We start from the raw sequence: 18364 nt of genomic DNA on the forward strand, positions 1-18364 counted from the left end.
AAGGACAACGTCGAGGTCCTGGTCGAGGGTGGGCACTGGGGGCAAGGCCGGGGGAGCGCGCCAGGGAGGGGGGGCAGCTTCTCCTCCCTGGGGAGGTCGGCGACTCTGGACCAACAGACAGACGTCCGGGACAGGCCGGAGCTGGGGTGGGGGTGGGGGTGGGAGAGAAGGGGGTGGAGTCGCCGGGGGGGGCGGTGCCGGGGGGCGGTGCCGCGGGTCGCAGAGCCCAGCCTCCCGCCCCCACCCCCTTCGGTGCTTCAGTCTTGGTGACACGAAAAGCTCCCGCTCAGTGCCCCGCTCTTGGTGGCGGGGTCCGACCCGGAAGGCGGAGGGCACGGGGCAGGTGGGGCGCCGCCCGAAGGGCCGGGCGGGGAGCTGGGGCTGCAGGCGCCGCCCCGCGGCTCGTGGCTCGCGGCGGGAGGAGCGGCGGTCGCCGGCCCGCGGTGCGCGTCTGGCTGTGGCTGAGCGGGCGGGCGCGCCAGGACCACCCCGCGATGCTGCCGCCGCCGCCGCCGCTGTAGCGATCGCCCGAGCCCGCAGCGGAGGAAGGTCAGTGAGTTTCGGTTTGTTTCTCAGCCCTGGCCCCGCCGGGTTGGGGGCGCAGAGGGGCGCGCAGGGATGTCTGCGCCCGCGCGGCGGCCGCCCGGGAGCCGAGCGAGCGGGAAAGGACAGCTGCCGCGGGGTGTGACGGGGGGATCTGTGGATGGGGTCGGCGGGGCCGCAGGCGTCCCGGGGAGGGGAGCGCGGGGTCCGGCGGGGCCGGGCGACCCGGGGCGCCGGGGAGACGGTTCGGGAGTTGCGTTTCTCCCGAGCGTTGGCGGAGTCGGGCGGCCGGCGCGGTCAGCGGCTCCGCCGAGTCCTCGGATGCCCCCTGGAGCTCCGGTCCGAGGGAGCTCGCCTCGTGCCCGCGCCGCGCGCCGCTGGGGGTGCACGTGCCTGCGCGCTCGCCCCGGCTGCGCCCCCAGCCCTCACACACCCCGGTCACCCCTCTCGGTCCCCTCGACCTGCTCCTTCCCCACCCCTAGAAGTTGCCCCGGAGCCCCTCCCCGGAGGAGGAGAGGGCGCAGTGGCGGGCCAGATGTTGGGGGTCTTTTGTGCGGACACACGCGCCTGGGGCGCCTGCTCCGGGAAGGACGGCGGCAGGACAAAGCGGGCTGGACTCGTGGGGCGCTGCTCGGGATCCCGCCTAGGGTGGGGGTGTGGTGGGGGAGAGCGGCACGGTTTTGGAAAGAGTAGAGAAATCAGCAAAACGGAGGGACAGTGACTTAATGAGGTGGCGGGCAGGGGCAAACGAAGGAAGGATGCTCGCGAATGCAGCGCTGGTGTGTCTGTCTGGGCGGGTGACTAGGCGCCCCGCATTCCCATAAGACCGGCTTTACCTAGTGTATTTTGCCAGCGTATCTTTGCCCCGAGACGTTATTCTCCACCCTCTGGGTTTCTTTCTGAGGGATTACTGTTGCCAGTGGAGGCTCTACCACCAGAGGGGAACTTGGGGGCGGGGGAGAATGCGGAGGAGGGGGAGGTGGTTATTTATCCTATAGAGACAATTAGGAGCCGTGACGCCCTCTTCTAGGCCCGCCAGCTCTCCACACCTCAGTCTCTTTGCTCCACCTCGCCCAGCGCACCCACTCCCGGCCCTGCTGGTCCAGGAGTGGGTCGGGGGCGCTTGGCTTGCCTTCTCTGCTGCGAGTGTCTAACCCTTCCTGCATGTATCTCACCGCAGGCTGAACAAAGCTCAGTCTCAATTGTGCTTCCTGCTTGTCAGCCTCTTGCCTCCCAAAGGCGTACCATTTCCACTTGATGTCATCACGCAGAAGGGGGTGAAAGGGACCCGGTGACAGATTCAGGTAACCCCCAACAATCTGGGTAGCCGCCTGGGTGTCTCTGGGTCATTTGGGCCGGCAGTGGTGGCACAGAGCTGTTTGGGTGGTTTCTGCATCAACATCCTTCCTATCTGTGAGAAGATGTGGGAGCTGCTGAAACTCCTGGTTCAGAGAAAGGAATTGCAAATTTCCTTCTGAAAAAGTCGCAGGGGGCAAGGTGAATTTGAGATTGCAGAAATTCCACTTGGTTGATATAATCAATACATGGGCAGCTGTATCTCAATGTGGTCTTTGTATATATGCCTGCTGTCTTATTTGTAATAATATGTTTTGGCTTCAGTCTATAGGTGTGGTATCCTTTGTTGAAAAGGTATCATTGTAAACTGATTATACATTTGACCAGTGCTCAGTGAGAGTATTGGTCAAATGCAGTGACCTTCTTAGGAAGCAACGTCTTTCTTTCTTCCATCCCTTCTTTGTGACAGTGTTTGCAACATCAAGCTAGCAGTAAGTACTGGGAGGTGGGGGAGAGGGCTGTTGTGGGGAGCAGAAAGGGAAAAACGGAGCTGGGGTGAAGTTTCCATTTATATAGCCATGAACCATTAGACTCTCATTCTGCATTTTATCTTTAGGTTATTGGTTCTTTTCCAAAAACTCTGGCCTGTTCTTTTCTTTCCTAGGATAGTTCTCTTTTGATGTTAGCCTGACCAGATGTGGGATTATCTTGATAAGATTGTCATGGAAATGTAACCTTCAGACTTCTCAGGACATTTCGGCATTGGCATTTTCTCCTAGAGGGCAGAGTCCTGCGCATCCTACACCAGCAGCAGGGGATACGAATGGTTATGGAAATGCACTAGGGGTTTTTCTTGTAGGAAGACAGATTGCTGAAGACCAGAGGCTACTGGTGCTCTCTTGTACACTGCAGCAGCTGCACCATTGTGGTATCAGTGGCAGATTTTCTCTTCACCATTCCCCCCCCCAGCCCCTTGAAAAATAAAGTTAAAAAACTTGAAAGATCTTTCATTCACCTCTAGGGTAGTTTTGTTTTAAAATGTGACTTTAAAAAACATAAGTGACACTAGCATTTATCCTTCTACTGAAAGCATTCAAGAATCACTAGGAAAACTAGATGAGTTATCTAGTCCCAGCTAAAACAAAGGCCAATGCTTTGGAAAGATCAGATTAGTAACATGGTGCTAGGACAGAGGTATTTTGACAAGTGATTTTTATGCCAGTAATAATGCAGGGTGTGTACTGTGTTGCCATAAGAAGAAAAACCACATGAGGGGATAATAGGGAATGTAATAATGCAACAGAAATAAGGGTGTGGTTTTTTTTTTTTAAATTTAAAAATACCTCACACATAAAATTCCACATGGGAAAACAGCTGCCTGCACATGTAAATGCACATCCCAGAACAAAGATAGCCACAGTGCAGCGTTAGATTTCATTGTGATTTTAAATTGTGCACAGTAATAAATCACAATAAAGTGTTGTGTCGATGCCTTTTTTTTTTTTAAAACAGGGCCTCCCCACCCCTAGATGTGTGCAATAGTGTGTTTAGCTTTAGGCTGGAAGAGCCCTAGAGGTTATTAGACTGACCTTTGCCTCCAGTCCTTTCAGCAGCATTCATTCATTCATTCAGCAGCTGTTTATTGGCACCTGATAGATAATGAGCTCTGTGATAGGTGCTGAGGGCAGTGGGTGGGGGTGAGACCAAGACATAAAATAAACTACCTTCAGGGAGCTTGTAGGAAGATGGAGAAATGAAGACCTGATTCTGATTAAGTTCAGTGGAAGCTGCAGAGAGATGAAAAAGGAGTGGGGGATTGGATTTGTGAGGAGGGAGAGTATGACCATCCAGTCTCTACTTGAATGCCTCATTCCTTAGGGGTGAATGCTTAATAAATGGCTGGGCCTATTATCAGAAGGTAGCCTTTTCTTTGTAATCTTTAAACTCTTAAACTAGATTCCGTATGGTTAGATTCCATCCACCATTGTTGAGAGGTCATTGTGTTTTCATCCCGTATTCCCTCAGAATTGTTTGTACCTGTCTATATTGTTGGCACCCTCTGCTTTTCAAGATAGTGTTCAGTCCCTGCTGCACCTGAATTTTGAAACAAATTCTGCTTTTCTGTATTATCTGATTTAGAAAACAGATGGAGGGGGGTGCTCTTGCAGGTTTCTCTTTCTTTTTTGAACAGGGATATATGTATCAGCAAGATAGGTTAGGTTATGCTGCAGTAACAAATACCTCCAAATCTCAGTGGCTAAATAGAATTTCTCTCTTTCCCATGCTGTGTCCAGCCGGGATGGTAGGCGGGCCCTGCTCATTGTAGTCATTCAGGGACTAGTTCCGTCTACACATGGGCTTGCAAGATCACTAGAGCAGGACGGAAATGGGACAGAAATGCTGCAGGGTCTTGCTCTAGCATTGTGTGATCCCACCCAAAGGTGAGTTCCATCTCTTTGGCCAGAGCTAGGCATATGATCCCATTTCATCACAATTCAATTATGCTAAAAAAGGGAGAAGTGGATCCAGGTGAGTAGCACTAATGACTTCCATAGTGATCTGGCCTAGGTGAGGTGGAAAGTGTGTCCTGTCGGACCTGGCTTGGTGCTTGGTAGGTATTGGGTGTTACACGAGTATTGAGTGAATAAATGAGTGATAGATATCCTATAAAGAGTCTGGTCTTAGCCCAACCTGTTACTACTAATAGGTAGATATGATATTTACTAATATGATTGTACACTGGTCATCGGTCATCAAATAAAGGCATTATAATCCTCTCTCTTTGCCTGTTTTGAATACTTGTTTACTCTGAAGTGAAAGGCCAGTCGGTAATTTCAAGGCTGGCTTTAGGAGGCTATGTGCTTAGCATTATGTAACAGAGAGGTGTTACTTACAGACTTTCTCTTCCTCACCATCTGCCTCTTGTCTTAGACTCCCTGAGTTGGTTTGAACAGCCTAGGGTAGAAAAAGAGTGGCAGTGGGCCTGGAGTTACCCAGGAGGTGGCCTCCCGCAGCAGATAAGATCTAAAGGGGGGCAGGAATGTGTTTAGGGTAACCTTGGGTCACCTTCTTATTAGTTTGATATTTAGAAAAAGCAATTTGGATAAGAGGCTTTTTCTGGTCACAAGACTAATAGAACACCCAGAGAGTTCTGGGGCATTTGTGCTTCCATCAGCAACTGTGTTGACTACAAGGGTGGTAAGTTTTAAAGCCTTCCTTGCCTTACTCTCCCTAAAAAGAGTTGGGTACTGTACTGGGCATTGTAAGAGGCTCTGGATTGAGCAGTTGTGGCTTGTAGAGAGATTTTGCTTTGGGAAGAGCTGGTCACTCATGTGTCTTTGTTCACATTGTGATAACTACATGCATGCATTAGAATTGTTAAGACTTGATAAGTATCCTAAGCACAAGCATGGAATTTAACAAAATAGTATTGCTTCTGGCTCAGTGATCACCTTGGCAAAGTCATTTTTATAAGACAGTTTTCCATATGTAGAAGTGATACGGTAAACTGTGTTAGTCCCCAAGTCACAGTGACTGAGGGGACATTGGTATTGACCTAAGGATTAGAGGCTACCCTCTGGTCCAGCTTCACTCAAGTGACAAGGTTTTGCAGTTAAAGGGGTTTTGAATTGGGAGACGAGCAGAGGGAAAACCAGCAGGAAGAAGCAGCTATAGACCATCCAGGAACCATTCAGGGTGCTTGGGGTCGGGCTGAGGCCCAGGCACAGACTGAGAGAGAAAGAAAATGAGGTCCTGTGGGACTAGTCTTGAGCTATATTTGGGAAGGTCCAAAATGCATTTCTATATTTTGTTTTGCCTCTGCATCCCTATCACTTTAATTTTGAACCAAAGTTGTCCTGGTTAGGTACAGGACACTTGTGGCGTGAAAGTGGTTTCTGGCACTGCCCATCTCCGTGATGTCATGGAAACCGGAAAGGAGGAAGGCGTTGGTTTTCCTCCTTCTTCCCCTGAGGCCTCAGAGTTCCACTGTGTGTTCCAGCAGTCAGTCTGCCTCCATGATTGAAATCACAGTTGGGATAGAATAAGTACAGATGCTCCTCGACTCACGGTGGGGTTATGTCCCAGTCAACCCATCCTCAGTTAAAAATACTGTAAGTCAAAAATACACTGAATACAACTAACTACTGAACATCCCAGTGTAGCCTCACCTACCTTAGATGTGCCCAGAACACTTCCATTAGCGTACAGCTGGGCAAAATCATGTAGCACAAGCATATTTTATAATCAAGTGTTGAATGCCTCACATAATTTATTGAATACTGTACTGAAAGTGAAAAACAGAATGGTTGGAGGGGTACTCAAAGCACAATTTCTTCTGAATGCCTGTTGCTTTTGCGTCATTGTAAAGTCGGAAAATCCTAAGTTGAACCATTGCTAAGTTGGGGACTGCCTGTACTTCTTTTATGTTTGAGGATTTTCTTTTTCTAGTTGACTCACCGTCATTGCAGGATTTAAAGAGGGAGGCCTCAATCATGCATATGTGAGCCGCAGGTCCTCTGGTTCTTCAGGCCCGCGGTGGCCAGGCCGAGGCATCTGTGGTTGCCGAGGCTGGAGTGCATCTTTCGTGGAGTTGCGGGGGCTGCTGTGATCTGCTGGGAGTGGAAGGGATGAGTCAGAAAAGGTGCCTCATTTACCACTTGATGTATTAATTCCTGCATAAATAAAACTCATTGCAAACAGTCTGTATGATGAAACTTATTCTCACATCACACTGGCTTCCTGCAGTATCAGACCTTTATGCAAAAAAGGAATCGATGAAATGAAGATGTGTTACTGATAGGTGCAAAGTTATGATGAAGTGGAATCTACAGATGCTGCATTCTGTGCTCATATCTTCTCTCTCTGCTCCCTGCATCCCTACTATCTCATTCCCACCTACCAAGGAAATATAACTTTTCTGACCTAGCTCTGATTTATAAATTCAGATAATCACACTTACTGCACTCCTCACTGAGGTTTGACAAGAATTGATGGGATTTTGGTAAAAGCTTCCACAGATCCTGTGGAAATAGGGATTATTATTATTAATATTGCAGAGTAACTGTCCTTCCTTAGTAACAGTTCCTGCATCTCCCTTAATTCCTATGCCCCTGCCACATCTTAGCTGAGAACCTTATTTCTCTCTGGGCTATCACAGTGGTCACCCTCCCTTCCTGACCTTCCCACCCCAATCCATATTATAAAATACTGTCACTCTTAGACCAGTAGCTATTAAATCCTTCATTCCCTCACTTAATGACCTTCAGTGGCTGCTGTTTTTTTTTTTTTTTGTGAGAGGAAGCTCATATTCTTTAGTCTTTCTTTTAGAGGTATCCTCAGCTTGACTCCAAACTTCCTTTCCAACCTTGACTTTTGCTCTGCCTGACTTTAAAACTCCACCATTCCCCTAAAATGCTTTGCATACATAACCTTTTTCTTAGTTCTAGCACATTCTGTGGCCTAAGATACCCTCTCTCTTCCTCTCCCTCCATCCTGTTGTTAAAAGCTCGATTCTTAACTCTTCTAAAAAATTTAACTCAGTCACTTTAGTCCTTAGCAATATTTTACTACTCCAACGTTCTCTGGCAAAATTGCTTCCATCTCTTATTTCTTTCAGCATTCATTCATTCATTCATTCATTCATTCATTCATTCTACAAAGGGCAGTTGTCATAGGTTATCTTATATCATTGCCCAAGATTGAAGTGTCTTTTTCTTTCTGTTTAATTTGAAAGAACAGGAATCCCACTCAAGCTAGTTCGCATAAAGGGAGGTGTTTTGAAAAGACACACCAGGATGTCTTTTGTCATCAAGCCTCACATTCCAAGAGTTGCAGTGAAGGGGACTCTTCCAGCAGTTTGCTTACCCTGGGGACCTGCTTAGCTGGTGGAGAGGTTGGGGACTACAGTTCCCTCCAGGGGGGCCCTAGGGCTGGCAGATGTAGCAGTCACGACCTACAGAATCTCAGTTCTCTTGCAAGCTCCTTAAAGATGAGGACTTGATGAGATTTGACCCCATTTTGTATTTGCTACCACATTTGCACATGGGTTTAATAAAATAATCATTGGTAAATCTTTGACAACACAGAAAATGATTTTGATGCGCTGTGGTGAAGGAATTATAGACACTTTTGGCCTGAACTCTTAAAGGGAGTTCAGAAGAGAGAGACTTGTTTTTAAGAGCTTCCCTTACTTGCATTAATGATGATTAAATATTGAATTAAATTAGAATTACCAGACTGAAATGTGCATACCAATGTTTGGGAAGTGAATGTTTTCATTGATGGTCATCTTTCTAGCAAAACTAGTTGTTATTAACCACTTTGGGACCAGCGTTGACTACAGTTGACAGCCACAGATGAATGCGCACAGCTACTTTAGCCGACAGCCATGATATGACTTTTCTAATTTTTCATTTATCAAAATAAAATTGTGAACATTTAAAAATAACGTAATGAAAACATGTATGTCTATGTTACCTGTTCTGATTTACATTACCAGTAAAGCTGCCTGTAAAGTAAAACAAGCTTTCAGTGCTTTCAAGCTTTCCTCATCACACAAGAGCAAAACGGATTCGTTGTCAATGCACGGCACAAACTATTGTGGGGACTGTGAGTGCCGGCTGTGGGCAAGGTTTCGTGGCTGGTGAGCGCCGTACCGAAGTGGTTAACAATCTGTTTTTTGACTTCTATTTGCCTGCTGCTCTCCTCCACCATCCCCCATAAAAAACAAAAATAAGAAACAAAAAAACACCTGTCCTTAGTGACATGCAGCATTAGGACTTTATAACCCATCAGGCCACTGCACAGTCTAAGGGAGCAGGCTGTGATGTCTGTATTTGACGTGATCAGGTGATGGTTCCCTGTAACTGACCACCCCGTTTCCCTTCATAATTAACTCAAGGTGTCACTACCTTTGTGATACACATACATCTGCTTCACCTCACCTCTTTTGATTTGGAACATTCATTCACATGATAGAAACTCTTCTTTGACACTCAAAACACTGGATCATTATAGAAAGTGTTATCATAAAAGAGGGAAATATGTTTAGCTACTTGGAGAAAATGATCAGGAATATACCAATGTTAAAATAACGCTGTCAGTTGGAAGGGCCGTGAATGGAGCTAAGGTACATGTCTCAAAAACAAAGCATTAGCTGTGATACTGTTTTGCAGTTGTGCTGCTCTGGGGTTGGCTTGCAAATTGCTTCCTTGTAGATTAATAATATGAGGTTAAAAGTGTCTGGAGAACACGTGGATAAATCTCTGTACTTTGGAGAATTTGCCCCTTTGTTGGATGACACATAGGATTCTTGTCATTTTAGGTGAGTAGTAGCTAATTCAGCTGTGTGGGTGGAGAGCTGTCCTAAACTGGGATAAATACCTCCCATCCACTCCTTCTCACTGATACCTCAGAAACCTAAGGTAGGGATCCATCTGTTCACTTGTCATGGTATGTAAAATAGCATTTAAAACACTGAATATCAATGATTTAAACCACCTATTGGGTAAACAATTGTATTCATTAAATTTATTCAAATATTGAGTGCCTATTTTTTTGCCAGGCACAATTCTAACAAAAATCTTCACTTCCTAGCTTTAGGTATGTATTACTACTGAACTCAAAATTGATTTGGTTTTCTACTTTTTTTTTCTGGAATGACAAAGCTAAAAGGGTAGACAATAAAGGAGATGTATCTGAAACTCTTCTCTCAATTGTCATCCTTCCTGTATATGCTCACCTTACATGGCCCTCATTCAGGTGAGAGGTTAAAAACATGGAATTCTTAAAGCTAGATGGGTTTGGGTTTAAATTTCAGCTCTGCCATGTGACCTTGAATAAGCAAGGTCTGACTGAGCCTTGGTTTCTCCAGCTGCAAAATGGGAGAGGATCAGCCTCCTTGAGTTATTGGGAGAATAAGAGAGACTTACAAAAACTGCTCAGTGTGCTGCCCTGCACATTATAAGCACTAAACACGTGGTAGCTGTTATTAATGTCCATTTTATTCAGCATCTACCAGTCTTATGCTCAATTCTGGCAATATCGGGAGGAATAGGCATCCTCTAACCTGAAGAAGCCTGTAAGCTAGCTAAAGAGATGACTGTGTTCATGTAACTTCAGCCTTCGGCATTTATATAACATTTTCTTTTGCATGTCATTATCATTGGAGTCTTGTCATTGGAAAGTCTTTGTAGAGCTTTGCTTAAATGGTCTGGAGGTTAAATGATTGGCCTGCTCAGGAGGAGGCCGGAGAAAGCTGGAAGGAGCTGGAAGCAAGGTGGGGCAGCTGGGAAGAGGTCCTGAGCCAGCCCACAGGCAACCTGAGCCATCCTTAAAGTATCCCTGTTACCTTTCCCCGTGGTGTCACCCTTCCTAGGTGCAGTGAAGAGCATCCTGCAGTGGACTCCCTCTTGCCTAGGGTCTGGTTTCTTGGGGGTGGGGTCACCCCCGAGTTTGCCCAAGAGCATACTTGCATCATAGAACTTTCCATTTTAAAACCAGAACAGTCCCAGGAGAGTTGGAACAAGTTGGTGATCTTTCTGTCTTGTTCTGTGATAGTCGTTCAGCATCCTGAAGCAGGTTTGTGGACATCTAACATTGTTAGAGATACAGCCATCCTAAGAGAGAAAATGGGGCAGAATAAGATGGGAGCAGCCATCATGGCTTTGTCAATTCCTTTGTTTAGGAATCTGTGTTTTGGAATAAAATCTTTATCATTATAGTTAAGAAGAAGCTCTTGGGAGGCCGAGGCGGGCGGATTGCTCAAGGTCAGGAGTTCAAAACCAGCCTGAGCAAGAGCGAGACCCCGTCTCTACTATAAATAGAAAGAAATTAATTGGCCAACTGATATATATATAAAAAATTAGCCGGGCATGGTGGCGCATGCCTGTAGTCCCAGCTACCCGGGAGGCTGAGGCAGAAGGATCACTCGAGCCCAGGAGTTTGAGGTTGCTGTGAGCTAGGCTGACGCCACGGCACTCACTCTAGCCTAGGCAAGAAAGTGAGACTCTGTCTCAAAAAAAAAAAAAAAAAAAAAAAAAAGAAAAAAAGAAAAAAAGAAGAAGAGAGCTTTTTAAATAAAGACAAAGAAACTAGATGATACCATATAAATATAAAGTTAGTAAGATCTTTAGAAAGCCCCCCAAACGGTGGTAGTTGCCATGCCTGGTAGTGAGTGTTGTTTTCCAGTGCTTGGTATACAGTAGGCACCCAGTAAAGACTTGTTGCAATGGCGGAAGCAGTTTATTCTTCAGAAATAACCTTGAGGACTGCACGGAGAAGTGTGAGGGGACTCTGGGGCCTGCATTCCAGTCCAGGCCGAGGTGCTGATCATTGTAAGATTTGAACCAGTCTGTGCCTTGGTCTCTCTGGGCCCTTCTGTAGCTAATTTGAAAATGCATGCATTTAAATACACTCTGGGTTTCTTGTGCTGATATCTGGAGTGTATTTATGTATGAGCTTATGCTCTTCTTGACTGCTTTTTTCCCTTCTTGGTAGAACCACGTGATGCAAGCAGTCTTCTGTTCAAAGCTAGGATGGGTGCTTCTGAAACATGCCCATGTTGCAAACATGATGGTAGCATGGGCTGAGCAGGGGGTGCTGTGTACACAGTCCCCAGTATTGCCTCCCAAAGATGCCAGAGGGATGTCCTGATGAGTCTGTAATGCCAAGTGGGGTTGGGAAGGGAACCAGGCCTAGCTCCACCCCAGAGCGGGGAGCTTGGGAGCTGGCCTCCAATTGCCAGCCTTTCCTCTCTGAATCTCCATTACTAACACGTGGGATTGGTGGAAACTGATAATGTCCTTAGGCCACAGATTGTTCCAGTATTTAGCTGATGGCTCAACTCATAACCCTTTGTGTTCTGTTTCTCCTTGGGACCTGCAGCAAATCGCCAGAAACAGTAGTTAATTTATTGATTGCCATTTCTGTAAATCGCATGCACATAGCACCTGAAGGCAGTTGCCAGACACTTGTGTGACTCTTTCTCATGTAATCAGTATACACACCAAGATACGTGCTCCTATTCACTGTGTTACTGATAAGCCAGATTTCTTCATAGTCTATTACTTCACCTAATAATAAGGTAAATAGCTTGTCTATGGAAGGGGAATCTTTTAGGCAAACAGAATACGTTTAGTAAATTGCCTTTTTTTCTACACACAATGTGCTAAATATTAGTTCAGAGAGTGTTTCCCTGCAGAGTCAGTACAGGTTGAGAATCCCTTATCTGAAATGCTTGGGAACAGAAGTGTTTTGGACTGCAGATTTTTTGTTTTGATTTTGTAATATTTGCATTATACTTAACATTCAAACATTGTATTTACTAGTTGAGTATGCCAAATCTGAAAATCCCAAATCCAAAATTGGCATTTCCTTTGAGCGTCATGTTGGTGCTCAAAAAGTTTCATATTTTGGAGCATTTTGGATTTAAAGATTTTGGATTTGGGGATTTGGGATGCTAACCCTGTAGTTTAGTTTCTTTTCTTCAACAGTGGAATCAAATCTATTAAAAATTAATTGTGCATGCACCCTTGGGCTTGTAGCAAACAAAATAAGATACTTGAGAATTGCATCCACAAGGCAGTCACACCGTCCTATAAGAAGTTTGTTAATTTTCAAGGAAATGTGTCTTCACTAAATAGGAAATAAGAATATGTCAGATTTTACCCCAAGTTCATTTCTCCTTATTTGTAGAGCCTCTCCATGGACATGCCATGCCCTTTCTTTATTGCTCTTTAAATTAACATTCCCATGAAGTCGAGTCCAATTTGCAATGGAACTTGGAAAAGGGAGGTCATCCAGGCAATCGAAAATTCCTTATAAACTAGGAGGGCAGTGGTAATCAATTTTGAATTCCAGACCTGATTCAGTCTAGTTCTTCTGGTTGCCTCAGCTTTCATTTGATTCCGTCTTTGACTTGCAAAGGGCAATGCCATTAGATTCTGTTACCACTTTGAGGAAAGGTGAACGTAGTGTCACTTCAACTAAAACTTTAGAAGCAGGTTGTTTGCTGGCTGGAATTCTCCCCTCACCATTGAGGAAGCAGTTCTGAACAGGTTCATTGTCCTATGGGTTCTGAAGTCTGCTTCCCTCGTTTTTATTTCTCCCTAGAGATTCTGACATGTAAAGAGACAAATTCCTTCTTTTTATGAGGCTTTTTAGTGCTAGGTGACTGAGTGTCGTTCGATATAATCTATAGTACTTAACAGCTAAATACACTTTGTTTTCCCAAAGCTGATCACAGTAAAAATAAGAAAAGGAGAGAGAGACCACAATTTGAGGGAGGAAGAGTGAGTAAAGAGAAGAATGGGGGTAAAGAATTGTGTAGGCGTATGGTATTTTTTAAATTCAATTTTAGCTTCAAAATCGAGAACAACTGTTGTTTACGTGGTAGTGTTGGCTTCGTAATTAAGAGCATTTTGCCCAAAGCAAATTGAAGGTTGTTATTAATAATGTTCTACAAGATGACATGGATGTTTATCAGATATTTCCTTCCCAAACTATGTTGGATTCTACAATGTATTTCATGACAACCAAAAGACAATTTTAGAGGGTGGGGGGATAAGTGTAGTACAAATATAATAGCAGATAGTGTTTATTATGTGCTTCAAGTGCCTTAAGTTTGAAGTGTTTTAAGCACGTTATTTGGGAGGCAGTAGAGCCTGGCAAGGCGAGGTGACTTGTGCAAGGTTCCATTGTGTGTTTACACCGGAGCTGGGATCTGGCCCTTAGAAGCCTGTCTGTGGAGTCTTCCTCTTAACTGCCTGGGAGCCTGGAAGCCACACTCGTAACTGGGATTCAGGATCAAAAGAATTTTGAAGGTTGGTTCAGTGGAACAATCTAGAAAGAGATCTGACTTCTCCACCAGCCTGGCTTTGGGAGCAAAGGCGGACAATTTGGTCACCCGTCTGCCCAGATCAATTTGATGTTGACTTAGAGGTGTAGGTGCAAGTTCTGTTGGGAAATTTGCGGTGAGATTTCTGGTTATTACCTGAGCTTTGCCCTGTGCTAATGCAGGTTTCTGTGAAGTCTTGTGCTGTGAATTGTTTCTTGAAGGGTCACTTGACTGAAAACCAGTATATGTTGTGGCACGAGAGATTCAAACAGATGCTGGGAGCTTATGACTTGTGTGAGTACACTACCAAAAAATTATGAACAGAAAATGTTTTTACAATCTTGTTCCTCTAGGTAAATGGAAAAAATCATATTCTTTTATATTTCCATTCCTTTGTTCATGTAGTTCCCTTTTCCTGGAACACCGTTTCTCCCTTCACTTCCTCTCTCCCCTCCTCTAAAACACAACATCTTAGTGAAAATCCTTAATTACTGTATGTGCATTTGTCCTCAATATCCATGGGGGATTGGTTCCAGGACCCCCCTCAGATACCAAAATCCATGGTTGCTCAAGTTCCTTATAGAAAATGGAGTAGTATTTGCATATAACCTCTGTGCATCCTCCCTTATACTTCAAATCATCTTTAGCTTACTTATAATACTAATTCAATGTAAATATTATGCAGATATAATGGGAATGCAATGTAAATGTAAATACCGTGTAAATGTAAGTGTTATACTGCATTGTTTAGGGAATAATGACAAGAAAAAGACATGTTCAGTACAGATGCAACCATTGTTTTCTTTTTTTCCCCTGAATATTCAACCAATCCCCAGTTGGTTGAATCCAGGGATGTGAAACCCATGGATATGGAGGGGCAAGAGTACTTCCTTCAAGACCCCATTTCCATTTCACCTGCCCTATGGATACTCCTGCAACTCCTTCAGACAGAGTTAATTTTCCTTCTGTTTCTTCTTTTTAATCCCACTTACCCTTGCATGTGATAATTCTGTGTACGGTTGCTTCTGCTGCCCCATCATGAATTCTTTTGACTGTAGGGACTGCGAGCATTTGAATATATGTGTCCTTCCAAAATTCATGCAGGAACTTAAACCCCAGGTGATGGTATTAAGTGATGGGGCCTGTAAGAGGTGATCAGGCCATGAGGTACCCGCCCTTGTGAATGGGATTAATGCCTCTATAAAAGAGGCTTCAGAGAGCTGCCAGAGCCTTCCATCTCTTCGGCCATGTGAGGACGCAACTACAAGGTGCTATCTTGGAAGCAGAGATTCCTCATCAGACACTGAATCTGCCAGTGCCATTATCTTGGACTTCCCAGCCTTCAGAACTGTGAGAAATAAATTTCTACTGTTTATAAATTACTCAATCTAAGGTATTTTGTTATAGCAGTCCAAGTGGACTAAGACAGAAACCTCGTCTTGTTCAGGTGTTTGGATGAATGAATGGAGGTACAAAGAAGCGAATGAATTAACACGTGGGTTTGTTAGGATGGATTAGAGTGGAAAATGAAAGTAGACCTGATCATGGATATGTTATGTGACTACAGCAACGGAGCTAGATGCTTACCAAACACTCAGCATTTTGACCTTGGAGCTGAATAATTCTTTGTTGTAGGGAGACTGTCCTTGCCCTGTGGTATGTTTAGTGGCATCCCACGTCTCCACCCACTAGGTGCCAGTTGGTTAGTTCAATCAAAGAAGTCTCCAGACATTGCCAAATGTCTCAGTCGACAGTCGCTGTCCTATATATACCATCTCCTATATCTAGATGTGGCCACATGACTTGTCCTCACCCATGGTATGTGTGTGGGAAGGAGAGGCAGTTCAGGGTGGGGGTGACTTTTCCACATTTGTTCTCTTTCTGATCTTCTGGCCAACTTCAGGAGGTCCAAGGGAGAATTCTGAAGCCCTAGGGTATGATGGAGCCACAGACTGGAAAGAGCCTGGGTCCCTAAGTGACCATGTGGAGCAGAACCGCCTTTACCAAGCTGCATGGGAATGCAGTGTGAAGAAGAGATAAGCCATTATTGCATTAGGCCACTGAGATTTTGGGGTCTTCATTTTGGCAGCCTACCCTCCTAACCTTCCCTGACACTAGAATGAAAGGACCTTGCTGAAGTAGCTGTGCCAGTATTATAGGTAGTGAGTAAAAATAGAGATTCCAACCATGCAAAAAGGGACATCTTTTAATTCGTTTGTTCTTGTATAGCATCAGCCTCATGGCTATAATTCTTGTAATTTCAATATTTTATCAGAAAATCAGATGACAGAATTTGTTATTCCTACCACTCTAATAATTTTGACATGTGAATACCAAGCAGCTTTGAGCTATAAATACTTTTAGTAAAAAGTAATAAAACATCAAGTATACTAGCAGTTTTCATTTCACTGTGTATGTATATGTGTCTGTAACACAAGTTTAAGTTGAGATATTTGTAGCAATTTATGTTTAATGCATTTTAACTTTTTACAGGGAAAAATGACAGATGTTGATACCCTGTAGTCACAGCTGTTTCCCACACCATTATTAAATAAATCACTATATGATATGACGGTCTTTGAAATGGACTCTTACATGCTTAGTCTAACCGAATGTCGTGGATTAGTGTCTTTTAAAAAGCTGAACCCAAAAGCTTGCTTATCAGACTAAATTTAGTGCAAAATTCCAGATATTTTTTTTTCTGCAGCAATTATTTGTATTTGTGGTTGTCTCTACACAGAACCACCGACCAAAATGCGTGAGTCAAAAGGTTTCATTAGGTGCCCATCTGGATGACAATAGTGGAGTTGTTTGTGGGGACAATGGCTGCTTGTGGATGAGCTCTTCGCTGGCTGGAAGCTTTGTGCTTGCTTCAGTGGTCTGTGTGCCTGTTGTGTCTGCAGGGGATCCAGTCCCCTGCACAAGGAGCCACCCCCAGTGAGTTTCACCCTACCTGTCAGTCAGTCAGAGCCTCTGTCAGGAAATGTAGTAAATCTGGCTTGACCATGAGATGGTAAAGTCTCTCATTCTAGTAAAAATCCTTCTAGGCATCTTTACTACCAAATATCTGCCTGGTGGTTTTTTTCCCACCCCATATAAAGCATTTACACAACAGTAAAAATAAGACTAGCTAACATTTATGGCACTAATTGTATGCCAGGGCTAGTTGTTTTGCTTACAACTGTGTGCATAATCCTCACGACAATCCCACAGAGTAAGATCGAAGGTACTATTACTACCTTGAATATACAGGTGAGGAAATTGAGGCACACAGAGGCTCAATGACTTGCCCAAGGTCACAAAGCCAGTAGAAGCCAGAGCTAGGATCAGAACCCGGCCAGAATGGCTCCTGAGTTGGTTCTGTAAACCATGAACCTGGCAGTGTGCTGCCTCAGCCCTTTCATTCTGTTAAGGATACTCACTTTTTCTGAGATCTCCTTTATTTTCATGACTTCAGCTAACATCTGCATATGATGCTTAAAAAGAGTTATTGGTAATACTGCTTTATTTTTGTATGGATTGAGCATAATTTTCCAACTTAGCTGTCGGCCGATGCTCTTGTATCTTCCATAACTCTTGGCATAATGCTTCCATGGCAGAAGGTACTTCATTAGCATGTTGATTGGATTATTATTTTTTTTTTTTTACTGAGATGCTCCTTTAGGAGGTTACCCTGTAAGAGTAAGAACACACATACAAGGGATGCAAATGCCAGGTGGTACTGGATGAAGTGGTGTTGGAGTTCAGAGGATTTTAGAATGGCTTCATGGAAAAGGTAGCAGCTGACAGTGCCCTTGACGGTTAGGTAGTAATTATCTGGACATGTGGGCAGGAGGTTTGGCATTCGAGTGCAGTAACCAGGTCAGCAACAGCACGGTGGTAGGAGAGGATGGATCTTGTCTCCCAGACAGTAAATGATGCTTTAGGATTGGAGTATGAAATATGGGGATGGGACAGTACAGAAAAGGATTGGAAAGGTTGGTGGGAAGGGAGATTGTGGGATTTGTTTGGGAGGAAGCCATTGATAATTTCTCATTGGGAGGAAGCCATTTGGGGGTTGGAGGAGGATGCGGGTGTGAAGCTGTGTTTTCGGAAGGATGATCTCTCAGCAGTCAGTGTGGACTGCAGCCGGAGGGGACGAAGGTGGGGCCAGGCAAGTAGCTCAACCCTGAGCCCCGGGCGAGCATGGCAGGGAGGGGAAGGGTGAGTGAATGCAAGAGACATCTCAAGACAAAATCAGGAGAATTTGGGGGACTGACTGAATGAGAGGTGAGATATACACAGGTTTTCAAGTCAAAGGTACTGGGTAAATAATGGTAACAAATATAAAATTGTAGGGGGAAAAGTCAGATTTGTGAGAAGTAAGAAGTTCACTTTGGAAACGACATTAAGTAGATAGGTCAGAGCTGTACCTTTGAGAGTCAGCCCCGCCCAAACGGTCATTGTGAATCTGAGGCTGAACCGTGTTGCCAACTAGGAGAGAAACCCTCTAGAGATCTGGCCGTGAAAGGGCACAGGTCAGAAAGATAGTAGGAACAGAGAAAATAAAATTGTCTTCTGGGACAGAGGACGCTGGCATGCATGGAAAATTAACAGTGATGTGTTACTGAAAGTTATGGTATAGCTTCATTTATATTTATTATTCCCAAATTGGTTATGATCTCTGCTGGATTTAAAATATTAACAGTA

General features: G+C 44.7%; 1 protein-coding gene across 2 annotated transcripts in view; it reads left to right on the forward strand.

Annotated features, from left to right (window-relative positions):
- Window positions 1-261: 261 nt before the first annotated feature.
- The window catches only part of RNF152 (ring finger protein 152), a 75959-nt gene continuing 57856 nt past the window's right edge, over window positions 262-18364 (forward strand). Inside the window, exons 1-2 of one of the 2 annotated variants that reach the window (XR_012912872.1) lie at window positions 262-549; window positions 1724-2005. The gene's annotated coding sequence lies outside the window, so the exon portion shown is untranslated. Of the gene's footprint in view, window positions 550-1723; window positions 2006-18364 lie in introns of those variants that run through there. The other variant, XM_012774493.3, reaches the window with a different exon arrangement.

The sequence above is a fragment of the Microcebus murinus genome, chromosome 17 (genome assembly GCF_040939455.1).
Source record: "Microcebus murinus isolate Inina chromosome 17, M.murinus_Inina_mat1.0, whole genome shotgun sequence".
Lineage (NCBI taxonomy): Eukaryota > Metazoa > Chordata > Mammalia > Primates > Cheirogaleidae > Microcebus > Microcebus murinus.